Genomic DNA, 18,253 nt, shown 5'->3' with positions numbered 1-18,253 from the left:
TTTGGTCAGATTGGTACTGACTATATTCTTCTTAGGCATCACCCAATTCCACGACCTAAAACGCCAGATTTTATACACTACTTACTGAACTCTGACTTACAGATACGCAATTTCCAGAACACTAAAGACTGTAAAAGAAAGAGCAATAAAATTGTTGGCATAACGCAATATACCACATTTGATGTACTGCTTGGGAAAAAGGTGTGCATTATCTGACCACAACAATATGTGAGCAGTTTGGCTGGCACTAACCAGGACATCCATTTTGATTGTCTGCAAATAATAAATTAATTTGTATACCCAAGGAGTGACTTCACTAACTGGAAGATTACTGAAAAACTAAAATAACTGCAATGTGCTTAAATATGAAGAAGCTCAAGACATGACAGTATGCTACTAGGGCATGTCCTCTCGTACAATAAATCAAAATGCCTGAAATTCCACCTTTTTCTGTTGAATGAGGAGGACATTTTCTGCCCATTCTTTGTATTCAAAGGAACACACAGAACCCCCACCAGAAATCAGATATCAAGTATAAACAGAGAAGCTGATTTTAGAGAAAAAAAAAAACTCTATATCTTTTGAAACTCTACTGCAAGATAATCACATAGCCTTTTTTGTTTTTCTCTTTCTGTAACTGTGCTATTAAGGTTTATGAAGAAGCCTGTCACAGCATGTAAGCAGAAGACACCTAAAGAGGTAAATTTAGGGAATATCTTAGGGAAGTTCAGACTATGTATACCTGCTGATGTAGCTGAAAAAGAAGCTCATAGTATTCTGTTTGACTTACCACTTTTACCAATGAATTGAAAGAACCTGAATAATTACTAAGTTCTTAAAAGCACTGCATATTTTATTCAATTTAACCTAATTTTTTGCACAGAAACAATTTTTATTATTCTGCATTTCTCTCATTGGCATTTTAGCTATCCACTTCTTATAGGAAGACACAAACATGCTATGTTTAAGATAAGTACTATCAATAAACTATCGAAAGTCGTCTGAGCTTATGAAATGTAAGGTGAAATTGTGCAGTAGTAAATACGGCTCTATTAATGCCCAGTCTCTTAAAAAAACAAGTGAAATGAAGCTTGTTGGAAAGGAATTTATATGCAAAGCACTCTCATGTAACCTTTTTCTAAATCATCAGATTTCTCCAGCTGTACTGCAACCTTCACCGTAGCAGATCACCAGGAGAAGTAAGCTTCCTCTCTGCTCCTACTTTGTAAATTCCTGATAGTATTCAAATAAGTATTTTTAAACACATATTCTTGCTTTAGGCTGCCAATTTGCCAGCATACATTCATTAACTAGCTTTATGTAGGGCCTTTTCCAAAGAATACAAGGATTAAGCAAATAAAATACACTCGCATAGTATATAAAATTGAGAGTTTTCATAAAAATATACTATGTTGACTATGTTATGACAACTGTTATCAAAAAGAACTACAGTGAAAGAAAGCTCCTGTTACTATAGATGGCATTATGTGACTGACACCGAACTTAAATCAGCAAATATCTATACCTTTCTCTCAACTCTTGTTAGAGAACAAAAGTTTAAAAATCACCACAGTCATATACAAAAATGAAATACAATGATTCATAGATCCATACCGTATTAGTCGTTTTGATATCCGAAGCACAAATGAAGTGCCTATCCTCCGCATTTCAGAGCCACCGCCTTGGTTTACTGATAAGCAGCAAGACTTACACTTTTGAGCCAATGCTTATCATTTGAGAAAACCTTTAAAGTAGATTTCATTACATTTCATCAAAACTTTACCTAAGGCGCACACACACATTTCAGAAAATTAAGCTCAGTCAATATTTGCACAACTGTTGTCAGCAAGATGAGAAAAAACCCTCTTGCTGTAAGTGGCCCAACACCGAACAATATATAAGACTCTGATGTTTTAAAAGACAGCTTATTAAAAAATTAACATACCATAGGGAAACTGCTTTTTGATTTTATGACCTTACTGTGATTCAGCCTGAAAATCCTTCCAAATGAGAATTCTCAAAGAGCTTAGTAATGGAAGTTCATTTCGAAGGAAATCCAATATGCAAATACTTCAGCTTTGCTCTTTTACAAATTATCTGCCTTGTTTCAAAAACTGAAAACCAACAATGGAACAGTGGAAGTATACTTGACCTTACTGCTTAATGTCTATTAAGAATGCTACGGCTGGTGGATTTTAAATTTCTGAAACCGACACTCAAGAATGTATCATGCATCTTCAGCCCATGTCCCATAAATGCTGACTACACTCCAGCCAAAGCTTTGGAGCTGACACACTCTCAAACTTACATAACACTTACAAAGCTAGTTTAAATACACCATCAATCTATGTCGGTTCCTGCCTCGTAGAAATCCTGTTTAGTTTATCTTTTAACCCTACACTTGCATGGAACAGTACCATTACTAATCTAATAGAAAAAACACACAGGCAACAAATCTGATTTTCTCAGCTTAAAATATGAAATGCAGAAAATATGAAATGCAGAAGACACACAAATCCAACTTCGCCCAAAATTTGCACCTCCTGAGTCATGTTCATCCCCATCTCCCACTGTAATCAAGAAAGCAGAGACGTTGGATACAATACAGGACTGGGGAAACAGATGAAGTAGGGCAAAATACAAAAAAATAAATAATATGCAATTTGTACCCACCTCCTAAAAAAACTGCAGTCTCATTTACTAGAAAGGAATGAATTACTGGCATCTTTGCTTTGACATTATGCACCTGTGTAAAAAACGCCTGGTGAAAGTGAGCATATGCCATGCACTGGTGTCTGCTCTACGAGAGCAGTTTATACAGGCCCCTAGTGGCTCAGTACACACAGCAGCAGATGAAGGGGAATTCCTACTCTTCAGCTCGTGTAGTTTTGGTCCCCGCATTCCTCAAACGCAGAAGCAAAAGGCAGTGTTAAAAATGAAAGGTGAATCGCTGACCAGACTTAAATCTCCAGACACCTGGATCTTTACCACATCCCCAAGCAGATTCTTGCAAATCCTCTCCTAAGATTAGGCACTGATTTCCTAACACCCATTGAGTTTGCTGACTGCTGGTGGTTTGAGTTACATAACCATCACACCACAATGCTTATTTGCCTTATTCTTTAGCGCTTGTTTTAAAAGTAGTATGACTGCTGGGTCTAAAAGCAGGTCCTAAGACAAATTCCTGAAATCTAGAAATAGCGAGGTACCATTTTCCTTACCATGCCTTACCACTCCTAACAGCTTGCCATAGCACACACAAACCATAATGAATTTCTTAGTATCTTCTCAAGAGTAGAAGACTTCTACTAAGACAAAGCTTTTACTGCTTTAAGTGGATACAGAAAAGCTATACATCATTTTTGCGTTGAAAGATATCTAAATATACCTCACCATATTAAGACAAGTGACAAAACTAAAATTGGAAAGCTATTCATGTAAAAAGTATCTCATTAAATCCATTCTTTCTGTGTAACACTTGGTACCTTAAAAATCCCTTGCCAGTATATTTACAGCTTTTAGCAATTTTGACTGAGCGAAATTTGACAGCTGAATTTATTAAACTGACCAGTTTGTCAATTTCACACATTAAAAAAGCAGTAATAGCTCATCTCATGAGAGGCAATTTAAAGAAGCAATCAAAAAATTGCCATCTAAAGTAAGATGCAAGTACATATGATCGTATTTAGGACAGGGGATAATATTTTTTTTTTTCTTCAGAGTTGCTCCATTCATAACAAGAATTGTAGGATTCGTTGCTCCCAGCCCAGGAGAAAATGATGTCATTTACTATACACTTTTACAGCAAGAAAAGAAAGTATTGACTGTTACAACATTTCAAACCACTAGCAGATACCAGAAGAAGGAAAAATATGATACATACATTTTTCCGTCTCTGTATCGAAATCCCCAATAACGTCCCAACATTACAGAGAAGTTGCTCGTGCTTGAACAAAAGGTATGTTGGAAGCGATCTCTGAAAGGCTGAGAAGACAATCATAGCTTCCCACATTAATCCTAAGTTTAAGAGAATACAAGTGTCATCACACAAATACTCTGCAAATAGGAAAACTCGAAAGTAAATCAGCACCTACAGACTTATCCCCAATGTAACGCCATCTCAGGTGACAAGTGAAGGAACACATAAAACCCTAACAATTCTTTGTACATAAATTAACCCTTCTACGTGTGTCAGAACTGGGAGTATGGACATCGAAATCACGGCAGAGAAGCTGCCCTCCTTACACGAGGAAGTAATTGTACAGAGGCCAGGCAAAAGAATAAAATACGCATGACAGCAGTTCTGGAGGAGTAACAAGGAGAAGCAGGCATTCAAAAGCCATACATGCAAAGCTGAGTGGTAATCACTTAAAACTGAAAGAACACCGTTCTGTCCAGAACTGAGGGCACATATAATAGGCGAAACAGGGGATTCCGTGCAAGAAAACAACTGTTTAAGAAAACAACAGTCTGGGAGAGCCCGGCTGCAGCAGTAAGGAGTGCCTCCTTGCACGGGCAGACGGCGCAGAGGGTGCTGCTAAGTTTGCTGAACAAATTCAAGAACCCCTTTGCGAACGCTCGGAAAACTGAGTTTCCAGCCCGATGTGCTTCCTTTCAAGTGGCTTCGCGAGAGTAAACAAAGAAATTAAAAGCCTAACCTGTGAAAATCTTCGCATCTCCGTGCCTCCCCGCTCCGCCGCGAGACAGCAGGAGGAGGAGAACGAGGAGAAGGAGAGGGAGAAGGAGGAGGGAGCCGTGCTCGGACGGGCGCCCGGGGTCCCTACTGGCCGCTCACCCCCAAGTCCCTTCTCCAGCGGCAGATGCCTGCTCTCTCACCCTGCTACCTTCCCCCATCTCCGAACCCGTTAGAATAAACAAAATAATTAATATTAATAATTCGTTCGCCAAAGCAAACAGACAGTGTATAATTACCGTACTCCCCTCTCCCCGCCCGCGCACAGCGGCACTCAGTGGAAACGTCGACTCCGATCCATCAATCGCCCTCTCCCTGCCCCATCCCCCGTCCCCGTACCGCAGCTCCCCTCGCTCCCCGAACAGGCCTCGCCGCCAGGCTGAGACTCGGAGGGGAGGCGCGGGGAGCGGGCTGGAAGCTGCCGGGGAGAAGCCCTGGGGCACCCACGGGAGAGTTGTGCGTGAGGGACATGTGTGCGGGCTGCGCGCACGCACACACATACACACACACGCACACTTCTGGGCTCACACACACAAGCGCGCCTAAAGAGGCGGCAAAGAGGGAGCGGCGGCGGAGGAAAAATGGGTCAGGAGCGGGGCAGTTACCTGGTCATGCTGGCTCCCCCGGTCCCAGCAGCAGCCTTCGCCGCTGCCCGCCCGCCTGCCGCTGCTTCCCGCCGCCGCCGCCGCCGCCACCTCCTCCCGCTGCTCCCGGTCGGCTCCGGGGCGGCCAATTTAATCCGAGCCCCGCTGCAGCAGCAGCAGCAGCTACGAGCGAAGCCCCGCCGCTGCTGCCTGACGCTCGTGCGTGTCTCTCACAGTGCGGCGCCGGGGAGCAGGAGAGAGTCAACGAGAGTCCGAAAATCCAGCATCCAGAAGAGCCAGGTCCCCGCCTGCCTCCTCCTGCCAGCGCCGCCTCTCCTCCGCGCTGCTCTGCTCCGCTCTGCTCTTCTCTTCTCCTTCCTGCGGCGGCTGCTGCTGCTCCCGGGCGCGCTCTCTGTTCCCCAGCTAGCTGCTCCGTTTCCCCTCCTCCTCCTCCTCCTCCCTCTCTCTCGCTCTCTCCCTCTCTCTCCTTCCTTCCCCCTTCACTCTTTTTTTTTTCTTCTCTTTCCTCCTTTTCTTTTCTTCCTTCGTCTTTTCTAACTGATTCTTTTGCTACAAATAAAAGCGAGGTTTCCCACCCACTCTCCCGCCTCCCTTGCTACAAAAAGTGCAGTGCAAACAAAAGCGAGAGAAGAGGGCACAGGGCGGGCGGGGTGGTGAGGGCAGACACGGGAAAAAATCCCAGAAACCGTCCCCGAGAGTCGAAACGTGAAAAACCCTCCCCCACCACTTCGCTTGGCTCCTCTGGGGAAGAAGGGGGACGCCGTGGGGACACCGGTAGAGAGGACGCTCTCCCGTTTCGTGGGTTTGTTGTGGGCTTTGGGTTGGATGTCTGTTTGCGCTTTTGTGTGTGTGTGTGTGTGCGTGCGCTTTTGCTTTTTTTGTTGGGTTGTGGGTTTTTGTGATTATTCTTTTTTAATCCTCTTACGCTGCGTGGATCACAGGATCCGCACGGCCCCAAGAGTCGGGGAGAGCCCGCTGCCGCTGTCCGTGCCTGTGCGTGTACGGGCAGGCTGGGGGGGCGCGGAGCGGCGACCCGGGCAGCGCCCGCCCCATCCCGGGCCGCGCGCCGGCCGAGCTCCGGAGCCGCGCGCCGCACGCACACCCGCGCGCCGCCGGGCGCGGGGGGCGGGGCGGTGACGTCACTCGGAGCGGGCCGGCGAGGGAGGGCGGGGGGCAGAGCGGCGGGGCGGCGGCCGGGCCCGCGGAACTTGCCTGCGCCCCGCCGCCGTGCTCAACTCCTGTGCGCCTCCGCGGGCAGATGGTTACACCGACGGGGGTGTGCCAGACCTGCCGGTCCGCGAGAGGTGTCCCAGAGCGACAGTGTGGCAAAGCGATATTTTAGTGGCAGTCGTCTTTGTGTATGGCAAGTCCCAAATTTTTTTTCTGGAGGATGGTCAGGTTCCATGCTGAGTGGCACCACGTGTTGCTTGGCACAGTCGGTGGCCTAGCTTGGACTGGAACAGGGTCCATCCCGGCTTTTCTTAGTCTTTTGTCCAGTCCTCTGCAGAGAAGGAACGTAGGTGGGAATAGTAGTATTTAGGTGAAGAGTGCTTTGGAAAACCTCACTGTAAACTTCTAGGCTACTTCTGTGGGAGCCTGGAAGATATACCCCCTGTGACAGCCTTCACGCTGAGTAAAATGGGGTTAGAGTGTCAGTATAAACGCAGTAAGTGCTAGCTAGGCATTATGGTGTTTGGAGCCCATGAGCACTGATGCTGGAAAAGTTGGCTTTCCTGGAATGGAAGTGATGGAGTGAAGCTCCAGGTGGGCTGCTGGCCGCAGTGGTGCCTCTTGTGTTGGGTTCCACGGCGACGGGCCACAGTGCTGCCTCTCATCCTGGATTCCACACCGATGGGCCACAGTGCTGCCTCTCATCCTGGGTTCCTCACCGATGGGCCACAGTGCTGCTTCTCATCCTGGGTTCCACACCGACTGGCTGCAGTGGTGCCTCTCATCCTGGGTTGCACACCGACTGGCTGCAGTGGTGCCTCTCATCCTGGGTTGCACACCGACTGGCTGCAGTGGTGCCTCTCATCCTGGGTTGCACACCGACGGGCCACGGTGGTGCCTCTTGTCCTGGGTTCCACACCGACGGGCCACGGTGGTGCCTCTTGTCCTGGGTTGCACACCGACAGGCCGCAGTGGTGCCCATCATCCTGGGCTCCACACCGACGGGCCACGGTGGTGCCTCTTGTCCTGGGTTCCACACCGACTGGCCGCAGCCCCATCAGCTGCGCAGTGCCTGATCTTGGAGTCAGGCTTGTTGGCACCTGCTGCGCTCATTGCAGGTCATTGCTCCTTTTCTGCAGAGGAGAATGATTTGGGTGTTTTCTATCATCCTCTGGAAGCTAGTGCTGCCAGCATGAAGGCTGACAAAAGTGAAAATAAACTTTGTTCTCCACAAGTCCTATAAATTGCTGTCTTCTTTTGATGCTGCCAGTTACACCATGAAAAATGGTCACCCAAATAATCTCACACTTAAAAGAACACTAATGCTCCAAACAGTATCTTTCAAAACACCAAGTAACCTTGTACAATAATTACTTTGTATGAAGAGGTAAATATATGAAATGTGGCAGAGATGATTACTTTTTAGCTCGTCTAAAAGAACTAACTATTCCGTAAAAGATTAGCTTTTCAACAAGCAACAGTGTCTTCAAAGTACAACACAAATCAAAAGCTGGGCAAAATGCTACTTGGTCTTTATTGCAATAAATGTTGGTAAAGAAAGCAAGACTTAAATCATCACCTTTGGCCCCTGGACTGAAATGGCTTCAAGGCTGAATTTTGCTTTGAAATGGCAACACTAAATAGATATTTTAGGTTTTAATGTTGTGTCCTAGAAGTTCTTATAAGTAACTTAGCTGTTTTAGTGCCCTTCCTGCTGTGATCCTTGCATGACAATGAAGAGTTGAGCAATAAACTCATGTATTTTATATTTTTAACATGGTATCACAGCATGGATGTGAGGTTTGAGGACTACGTTTAGCTTTGCTTTTTTTTTTTTTTAAGTTATGTACCTCTTCCTGTAGTTCAGTCAGTCAGAAATGAATGCATCACATTAGGAATAAACATATTTCTTTTTATAGAAATATTTAAACCAGATCTCATTATTTAAAAGATTATGTTTTATAGTGATGCTAAAAAAAAAACAGATAAGAAATTACCCTAAATTAATGAAGAACCATTAAAACACTGTATATTTCTGCTGATGTATTGCATATCAACTTCTGTTACCAGTAGCATAAATTTTGTATTTAAGATAGTAGTGTACACATACACATACATTAACCTATATATGTGGTTTGTTAATACTCCTTTAACATTCCTTTCCTTCTAAGAGCAAATAACACAACAAGAGGCTTAATTCATGTGTTACAAACTGCTCATTAAGGTAGATTTTCTTTTCCCCCAAACTTAAAAAAATTCAAACACAGCATTCTATACTGGTATTCTATTTCTGCCAATACTGCAGCAGTACATTACTCTATGGTTAGTACAGCACTGAAATAGAAATACATCTACACACTCTTTAAACTTTGAAATGTTTCGTTGCATTCCTGATAAATAGCATCCCACAAAGCTCTTTAACACAGTAGGGTATTCCATTAACAACTGGAACCAGTGGCCATTGGGTCAGTACACAGCAAAATCAGGAATGTGAGGGGGAATAGGCAAGATGTATCAGAAAGGTTGCTCTGTAGTCTCTCCCTTTTTTCTGTAATACATTATTATAGCCGTATTTTAGTTATTTATGATTAACGTATGGCAAGCTGTCAGCTGAAATCTAACAGGTGATTTGTCACAAAACTGTATTAATACATATTTAAGGCATTGGCTTACGAAATTATTATGAGAAATGTTCCCGAGTTGCCGTACTGATGTTTGAAAATTCTCATTTTTAGAGTGCAGACACTTAAGCTCCTATTTTTAAGGTTAATAAAACACTACTAGACAAGTAGACACATGTTGCCTATATGCAAAAATTTATTCTGCTAATTCAGTTTGTATACTCATCTTTTAAGTGCTGATTTAATGTCTAACTAGATACTGTCAGTAGTTGTCTTTATTTTGTAAACATTTTTGATTCCTGTGTATCTAACTTACAAAACTTCAGTAGCTGGAGACAAAGGTATGGAGAAAAAGGCAATTTTCAGTGCAGCTCTTTGTGATAATTTTTGCCACATCTGCTATTGTTTTCCATGCTGTCTAAAGGAAATGAGGCTTTACACACTTGTGTGATCCACCTGATACCCAAACAACTTCTGCATGTGCCAGCACATTTCAAGTCCATTGCAAAGCATTCAGGTCTCTTATTCTACAGGTCTTAAGCCCTGTTGTAACTTTTCCTCTGTGGAAGTAGATGTTAGAAAGATGAGGGAGATGAACAGGCTGGTTCTCACACTTGTCCCAGCTTATTAATTGATGGGACTGAACCACAGACCTAAACCATAGGTCTGCCATAGACCCAAAATAGCATTGTGGTGGGATAAGGTGATGTAGCGCATTAACTTAAAGCAAATTAGGTTTAATTGTTTCTGCTTCTCAGGGAAGAACTTGCTGTACTAGCTATTTGGGGCTTTTTTGGTTGGGTTTTGGGGACTTTTTGGTTTTGGTTTGTTTTGTTTTTTTTTTTAAGTGGAAAGAGCAAGAGGCCAGTAATTAATCATTGAGCAAATGGAAATCTCCAGGGTCTTGGAGATGATGAAGCAGGATTAGCTTTGTCAAAGTGCACTAGAGTGTGTGCCACAAACTGAAAATAAACAGCAGCTTGTGTAGGGAAAGCTGTAAGTAAGATTTGTAGATAGAGGAGGCAGCTTTGTCTTTTATTTCTGTAGTATTTGGAGTATCTCAGATGGCGTGAGAACTCTGCTAACTATTCAGAAAGAAAATACTTAGAATACAGTACACAGTGTGGTGGTATTGTTTTTGAAAATCATGCCCCTCTCCCCCTCCCCCCCTCAGTGTATACGTATATACACACACATATAAAATGTATGTATGCACACAGGTGCATGAGGTCCATTTCAAGATTTGTCATCATTTTGAATACGGTGCACTAGACTGAGTTTTTTGGGTTTTTTTTTCCTTCTGGATTCAAAATGTAGAAGGTGCAACTACATTTCAAGGACAGCAGAAGAGAGCTAGGTCTAGAATGTCAGAAATATTCTCCAATTTCAGCAGAGGAAAATGGAATCCAGTAAAGGAAAACTAATAGCCAAACAACAGCTTGTTAGTTTGAATCTTTTGCAACAATAAACCAAAAATTAGACCTCATACATTACTTAGCGTGTGTGATTAGTTAATGATTCTTCAACATCCACTAGAGAGACTAAAGGCACCATTTTGCATCCATAGGTCAGGGATCTCTGTCAGTATAACACTGCTTGATCTATATCTTGATACACTTCTTGATGTAAATACTGATAAGTAGCAGAATTCACATACTTTAAAACTCAGGAACAAGAGGAAGATACTAATACCATAACTGATTCACAGAAATTGAAGATTTTTTTATCTTTGACTTGAACACTGACTTCTAATTTCTAAGAAGACACTCACTGCTGGTCAGTTTAGACAGCTTCTTTTATAGAAAAAGTATCTAGAAATGCTTCCTACAAAACTGAGGATCTCACAAACTAGCAACAACTGGTGAAAGTGAAATCTCATTAATCTGAATGTTCCCTCCTGCAAAACATCAAGGAGATTCCAGACACATCTTATATGGCAGTGCTGTGCTGTCAGGGCACTGAAAAGGGGGTAGAGGGAGGAAAATTAAAAATCTCAGTTTATTTCCCAAACTTGAACCTTTTGCTTCTTGAATATAGGGGTGTTTTGGGAGAAGCTGCTCAGTCATCTGAAGGGGAGAGTCTTTCTCCATTCCTCTCATGTTGTCTCCTTTGTACTGATAAATCAAGAGGCATAGACAAGCACTGGGAGGCAAGAAATGTACTGTCCCAGCAGAATGCTGGATTACTACTCTCACAAGATAGAATGTGAAAAGGGAAAATGAAAATATAAAATTCTTTTCGGCATCTCTCTCTTAAAGTACCTTACAGTTAATATTTGAATGTTGCTATTGCTGTGTGCCCAAATATTTCAAAACCAGCATAGATAAATATCTATAGTACTAAAAGAAGGATATTTTTTTTTTTTTGCTAGAGAAGACCCTGCCAGGCTCTGTCTTGGCTTTAAGTAAACTTGGATGGCCAAGTTTAAACTTTCAATTAATCTGTTCAATTCTGATCTGAATACAAAGACAGTATTTTTTTCCCTCAACATAACTCCCATTAACTTCAGATAATGTGTTTCCCAATTAAAAATATGGAAAAGCATATATGTATAGGTTTATATATATATAAATATGACTAGTGTTGTCCCTGTTACAAAAAATGGTGTCATATTTTATAATTATGTTTAAGTAAAGGAATTTAAGGAAAATCAAATTATTCTCTCATTTCTTACTGCAGTTGCTCCAGAGGAAGCTGCAAGTTTAATGGCAGGTCAATCTAGATAAAACATCCTGAAGTATTTAGTATTAGTCTGAAGTCTGAGTCTTACTAATTGACCACTTTTCATAAGCATTGTATTCATCTTATTTTCAGTTTTAAATATTAAATATTTCAAATTCTGTTAATTCTGATATCAGGAGGAAACATTTTTACATTATGATTGTGACTGACCTATGTAAACAAATTACTGAATTTTCACTGGAACAGAAAAAATATATTCCTTATAATCATTCTGTTTATATTACCTTTTCATTGTTTCAGTTTATATTTCCTTCCATCCCTTTTATTAATCACTAAATTCAAGGCGAGTGAACATTTACTGTTACAGAGTGTGGTATAGAAGCTATGTATTACCACATCCTTTTATGGAACACTGTGTATTTTGGGCAGAGCAAGAGGTGTTAAAACCACATTATCCAAACAAATCTGTTCACCACACAGCGTTCTCTAATCATTTTCATTCTCAGCAATTCAATTAAAACAGAAATTAGGACCATGAGAAAAAAAAAATCTATATTTTAGCCAAATAACCTATTTGTGAAAAAGGAATGGAAAGATTAGATCTGTTGTATTGAATCCAGATTATTAACAAGCTTAGATGCCAAGTCCTTTTTCTTTCAATGTTGAAAAGCTCTTCATGCATTAGACTAACCCTGTGAGGGAAATCACTTATTAGTCACAAGGGGTTTTTCTCAATAACAGAAAAAAGATTTTCAAAGTTCTGTTATAAAAATGACACTATGAACTTCAGCAGACACCTTTTTCTTTTATGCAAATATATTTCAATGACCTCCATGTATTTTTTTTTAATAGGTACAAGCTAGCACAAACATGAACTGGTGGCAATCAGACTCACTTGGTAAGATTTTGCTGGTGTTTTCTCATTCGGTTCCTTCTCTGAGAAGGCACAAAGGACACAATAGGGGCATTAAAATTCAACTACAGTGTTTGTGGAATGATAGCAACATATTTCATGTTTTTAGTCTCAAGTAGCTTCTACATATTCAGGTTGCAGGTATGTATGCTTAAAAAAAAGTAAATAGAAGACTTCTTCAGACTTTCTTCATTTACTTCCCTCCTCTGTATTTGTTTCTGTGAAATCTGATTTTGCAAAATAAATGTTTCTTGGCTCCCGTGAAGCTTTACATTCTCTTAAAACCAATCCCATACAATGTCTTTTTAGAATCATCTGCTTTTTTCATTTTCTAATGCCTCCCTTCTCTCTCTCTCTTTCCTTTAAATTTATGTTTTCTCAAATGTCAGCTTCCCCCAGCATTACAAGACACTGGGTTACCCTTTCATTTGTTTGCACTTTCATTCATTTCTTTTTTTTTCAGATCTATCTTAGTCTCTTTCTTAAATGCCTCTGTCATGAGCCTTTTCTAGCTCCAAATCCTTCCACTTTCTATTCCAGAAGTACACTTGTGCTTATGCATGTAATGGGGAACAGGGGAAGAACATGATATTTCCCAATCTGTATTTTTTGAGATCCCAGATAGGTCAGGTCAGTAAATTCTTGCTCAACACATTGAGGAGGCTGCAGCAAACTACTGTACAACAGTTCCATATTATTTTATTGCATCGAGTATGTACACTCTTCCAGAGAGTATCCTTCAGAAGCTGGAGGCTCTGAGGCAGGGAGCCGTTCTGAACACAGGATATCCCGCAGAATATTTCTTCCTGATACAGCATTCAGTTTCTAAATGCTTGGTTGGTTATGCTTTTCTCCACTTGTCCCTGCCTAGGTCCAATTCATTTTGGTTCTGCAAGGTGTAAAAATTATCTCAGAAGGAGGTGACTTATCGCTAAAATTTGGAAGCTGCTTTTCTTAAAGATTTTGAGGATCTGGAACATCAAAGGAAAGAAAAGGGTCTTAATTTGTTTCTGACTAGCAAATAGTCACAAATATGTCATATAGGGGGCCTTCAGGAGCAGTAGTAGATGGCATCACCTGAAGAACAGCAATGATCTTGAGATCAGAAAGATTAATTTTAATGGCACTGATATGATTGTCTCATCTTTTCACAAAATTAAGGAGGTAGAAATCTGAGAATTTGTCTAATTCTGTGTAAATAAATGCCAAATTTCAGGGCATTTATAACAGTTTGTCTCTACAGACTCTGCAGTAAGCAGCAGCTGGTTTTGTGGACTCATTTGAGCAGAGACTATTTAAAAGGTGTAGCTTGAAAGAGTACTGTAATCTTTTTTCTTTGCATGCTGATTCCTAAGGTGGTAAAATACAGTGATGATGAAGGTTTATTCCTGTAATTATGCTTTCATCAACAATGTACTGAGTACTATCAATATCATCTGAAACAATAAAGTTTGCTATCAAGAGGTAAATCACTCTCGCATTCCATCACATGAATTGTCTTTCTTTATGGAGATGCATACACACACACACACAAACACAAGGCTCCTTTTCTGAAGAGGATATAGAAAAGAACAGGACAAACTTGTGATGGGATAAAGTACTTTTAGTTGGGACACTTTCACATAGAATTTTTTAAAGGGTTGTACTTGTTTTCTGGACACAAGGAAGCCCTAGTTTTGAAATTATTTTGTGTATGATTTCACTAAGAAGAAATCAGGGAAAGAAAATTGTTTTTTTAGTTTAAATAAAAATAAATCTGCAACTTGAATGTTTTCTGTTCAGCAAAAATTATTCATTTACTTGATAAGTCTTCAAGCAACAGGCAGAAAGAATGGCAAGGCTGTATTTAGAAATACACTAATGAAGGAAAAAAAAGCAAAAGGAAAAATGTTTGTGGATATTTCTACTGGCTCATCATCCCAGTGTCAATTACCAAGGCATATAAACACCACTGTAATTGGTCCTTTGTTCAGTGCTACCAGGATGCTGTTCATCAAAGCCTAAAAAATATTTTAGCCTCTTTACTTTGCTGTTACTAAGCAGAGTAAAGAAGACATGCCTTCAACAGAAAGAGACAGAATCCCAGTATCAACTAGGTTGGAAAAGACCTTTGAAATGATCCAACTCATTACCTAAGACCACTTTGTCAATTAAACCATAGCACCAAGTGCCACATCCAGTCTTAAACATCTCCATGGATGGTGATTCCACCATCTCCCTGGGCAGCCCATTCTAATGCCCAATGACCCCCTGTGTGAGGAACTTCTTCTTAATGTCCAACCTAAACATCCCCTGGAACAGCGTAAAACTGCGTCCTCTTGTCCTGTTGCTGGGAGAGGAGACTGACCCCTGCCTGGCTACGACCTCCCTTCAGGGAGTTGTAGAGATTGGTAAGGTCTTAAGGTGATAAGACATGCCTCCTCCTCCTCCTACTCCAGTAGACCTAAGTGATGGGAAGCTTATGGATATACCAAACTGCAACAACTGAGATATATTTATGACCGATCATTTCATTTCAAAGAAGAATAAACCAAAAGGAAGAATTCTGAACATAAAAGGACATTTCAAACATTGTTTTCACTTACTAGACTCATATGATGTAGTAAGCCACCAAATAAGTCACAAAATTATAATATCATAGAATACGCTGAGTTGAAGGATCACTGAGTCCATCTCTTGGACCTGCACAGCACCATCCCCAAGAGTCACATGTGCCCAAGAGAATTGTCCAAATGCTGCTTGAACTCTGCCAGGCTGGTGCTGGGACCACTTCCCTGGGGAGCTGTTTCCAGTGCTCAATCACCCTCTGGGTGAAAAACCTTTTTCTATTATCCGACTTAAATGTCTACTGACTCATATTCAAGCTGTTTCCTTGAATCTTGTCATTGGTCACAAGAATGAAGAGATCAGTGTCTGCCTCCGCCCAACAAGGACATTGAGGATCTCAATAAGGTCAGTGTCCTCCAGGCTGAAGAGACCTCAAGTGACCTCAGCTACTCCTCATACAGCTTCCCTTCCAGTTCCTACATGATCCTTGTGGCCCTCCTTTAGATGCTCTCTAATTTTGTGGCACCCAGAGCTGTCTCCAGCACTGGAGGTGAGGCTGCCCCAGCTCAGAGCAGAGCAGGACAATCCCCTGCCTTGCCCAGCTGTGATGCTGTGCCTGATGCCCTCCAGGACAAGGTTGGCCCTCCTGGCTGCCAGGGCACTGCTGACCCATGTTCAACTTGCCACAGACCAGGACCCCCAGGTCTCTTTTTGCAGTGCTGCTCGCCAGCTTCACTTTCCCCAGTTTATTCACTCAACCAATGTTGTCCCATCCAAGGTGCAGAATCCTAATTTTAGTCTCTCTTTGCAGTGAATGTTCAAGGATAGTAATAGAACTGCAGTGTCTTCTCAGGAGTTTTGTCAGTTGTCCTGGTTAAAGATTTCATTATCTGCTATTGACAGAGCCCATAGGCATGAAGCATTCACTAGTTTATAATTTTAAGTTAATAAATAGTATCTATTTAAATCGAGGAAACTCACTTGCAAAGATAACTTTTATATTGTGTGCTGCTCATTGATTGGAAAAAGCAAAAATAAAGCAATGACAAATAATTAAATAGCTGTTTTTTCCCAGAAGTTAATATCAAAACAAAATGGGTATAACTACCATTAACACAGTCTAGTTCAAAACTATGTTTCTGCAAATATATTTTCTGAATATATATAACAGTTATTTGTAATTACCAAATCAAGAGAAAAATGAATGCAAATTTTGTCTCTGTTTCAGAGATCCAAGCATGATTAACATAAGTAAATTCCTTTGTGCTGTAGATAGCTCATTAAAATATCTTTAGAGACTCCTAATCTCCAACCAACAAGGTAGTCCAGGACTCTTTGTTTTCACACTTCACTAAAAGTATGGAAAACCAGAGCTCTTTGCCTAATTCTGCATGAAAATTGCTTTGTGACCACTGTAAATGATCCTATATATTTTGTTGGATCATATTATACACATAAAATGTGGTAATATTGTATCTTAATGTATACTTTTTTACACTTTATGATATAATAATCCAGTTTAGAAACTTACTACTTCAATTGCTTATTTATGACTTATAAATAAAATAATTTATATATAAGTTATTATATATACTTATTATTATGTCATAATAATTTCATTACAATTATGAAATTAATTGAATCATAGAATCATTGCATTTGCAAAAGTGAATCCATCAAGTCATCATCAAGGTCATCAAGTCCGAACTTTGACTGAACACCACCATGCATGCTAAACCATATAATGAATTCCTACATCTACTGATTTATTAAAAAAAAGTTCATAAGCATTTCCTATATAAAATTAACAAGCAACATTGCCCTTTTGTTGAAATGTGCTATTGTATGATTACAAAATAAAGTAGCATATAATGCCACATAAGAAAGCAATTAAAATTCCATTCAGTACTATCATCAGTCTGATCTCAAAGTTTTTTAGATGTTCCTACCCTTTAAATTTTGGAAATAAGCAGAGGCCTCTGCCTGGACTGACCAGAAGCACTTTTTAGAAGCACTTGACCTGGAGTGAGCTAAAATATCTGAATAGCACTATTTACCTTAACTTTCTTAGATACCTGAATTATCTCTGCAGCAGGCACAATGGTTAATTATGAACAAGAATTGAAGATCTTTATTAGAGGGAAGATTATTACTATGTGTTTAAACAAATCTCTTTGAAGACCTGTGTTTTCAGAATCTAGAATGGGAATTTCTTTTGCTTTTGTGTTCCAAACTATATTAGAGATGAGGTGTTGTGGGTAGAAGAAGGATGTAGGAGGCACCTTAATTAAAGGAAATTCTTCAGCCCTCACAACTCTACAATTTATTAAGTGGTAAGAAATCCCTATTCCAGAATAATCTGTGATTTAGTCTGCCTTTTAGGCTATCTGGCTGAGAGCTAATGGTGATATTTATGATTTTTCAGAGTTACTCATGCAAAATGCTTCAGAAATGAAATGTATATCAGGAATTTCTCCAGTCGGTTCTCTTTACACCGTTTCATTTTTCCTCCTGCCAAGGTGATCAGTAGACATCCATTAGCTGTATTTTCTCTCTTATTATGCAATGGTATGGTACAAAGTGCAATCAAATTCCAATTAATTCTTTTAAAACTGTGATTAATATTAAGCAAAATTTTAGCTGTGCAAAAAACTACTGTAACAGTTAAAGTTCCATGTAAATGTCCAAAGTAGCACTAATATTGATTGACAAGTCTAAACTACTGCATTCCGTGGCATCTTGCCTTTTCCCATTTATAGCATGTATCAACTGTAAGTAAATTGTAAGCACAGAAAGAAACATTAATGGAGTTTATTGATCAATCTACCTGAATTACATCAGCAAGTTCATGTTATGTCAAAGCTTCCATAAGCAGAAGTCATTTTGGGTTCTTAGAAGATGAGGGCACCCAGCTCTTGTAGTGCAAGATCCCCCTTGATGTAGAGTTTTCTAGGAGAGATTGTAACTTAGGTGATTCACTTCAGCCATAGATGACCCTGCTTGAGCAGAGAAGGGTGTTCAA

The 18,253-nt window shown here is 40.6% G+C and overlaps 1 protein-coding gene across 37 annotated transcripts in view; it reads right to left on the bottom strand.

Annotated features, from left to right (window-relative positions):
* Positions 1-18,253, bottom strand: part of PTPRD (protein tyrosine phosphatase receptor type D) — a 1,169,657-nt gene that overhangs the window by 356,436 nt on the left and 794,968 nt on the right. The window contains exon 1 of one of the 37 annotated variants that reach the window (XM_058043171.1): positions 5,299-5,664. The exons of the other annotated variants lie outside the window; for them this stretch is intronic. The gene's annotated coding sequence lies outside the window, so the exon portion shown is untranslated. Of the gene's footprint in view, positions 1-5,298; positions 5,665-18,253 lie in introns of those variants that run through there. 37 annotated transcript variants of the gene reach the window in all.

This window comes from Melospiza georgiana, chromosome Z (genome assembly GCF_028018845.1).
Source record: "Melospiza georgiana isolate bMelGeo1 chromosome Z, bMelGeo1.pri, whole genome shotgun sequence".
Classification (NCBI taxonomy): Eukaryota; Metazoa; Chordata; class Aves; order Passeriformes; family Passerellidae; genus Melospiza; species Melospiza georgiana.
The sequence above is the reverse complement of the archived record's forward strand: the minus strand, read 5'-3'. Positions and strand labels throughout refer to the sequence as shown.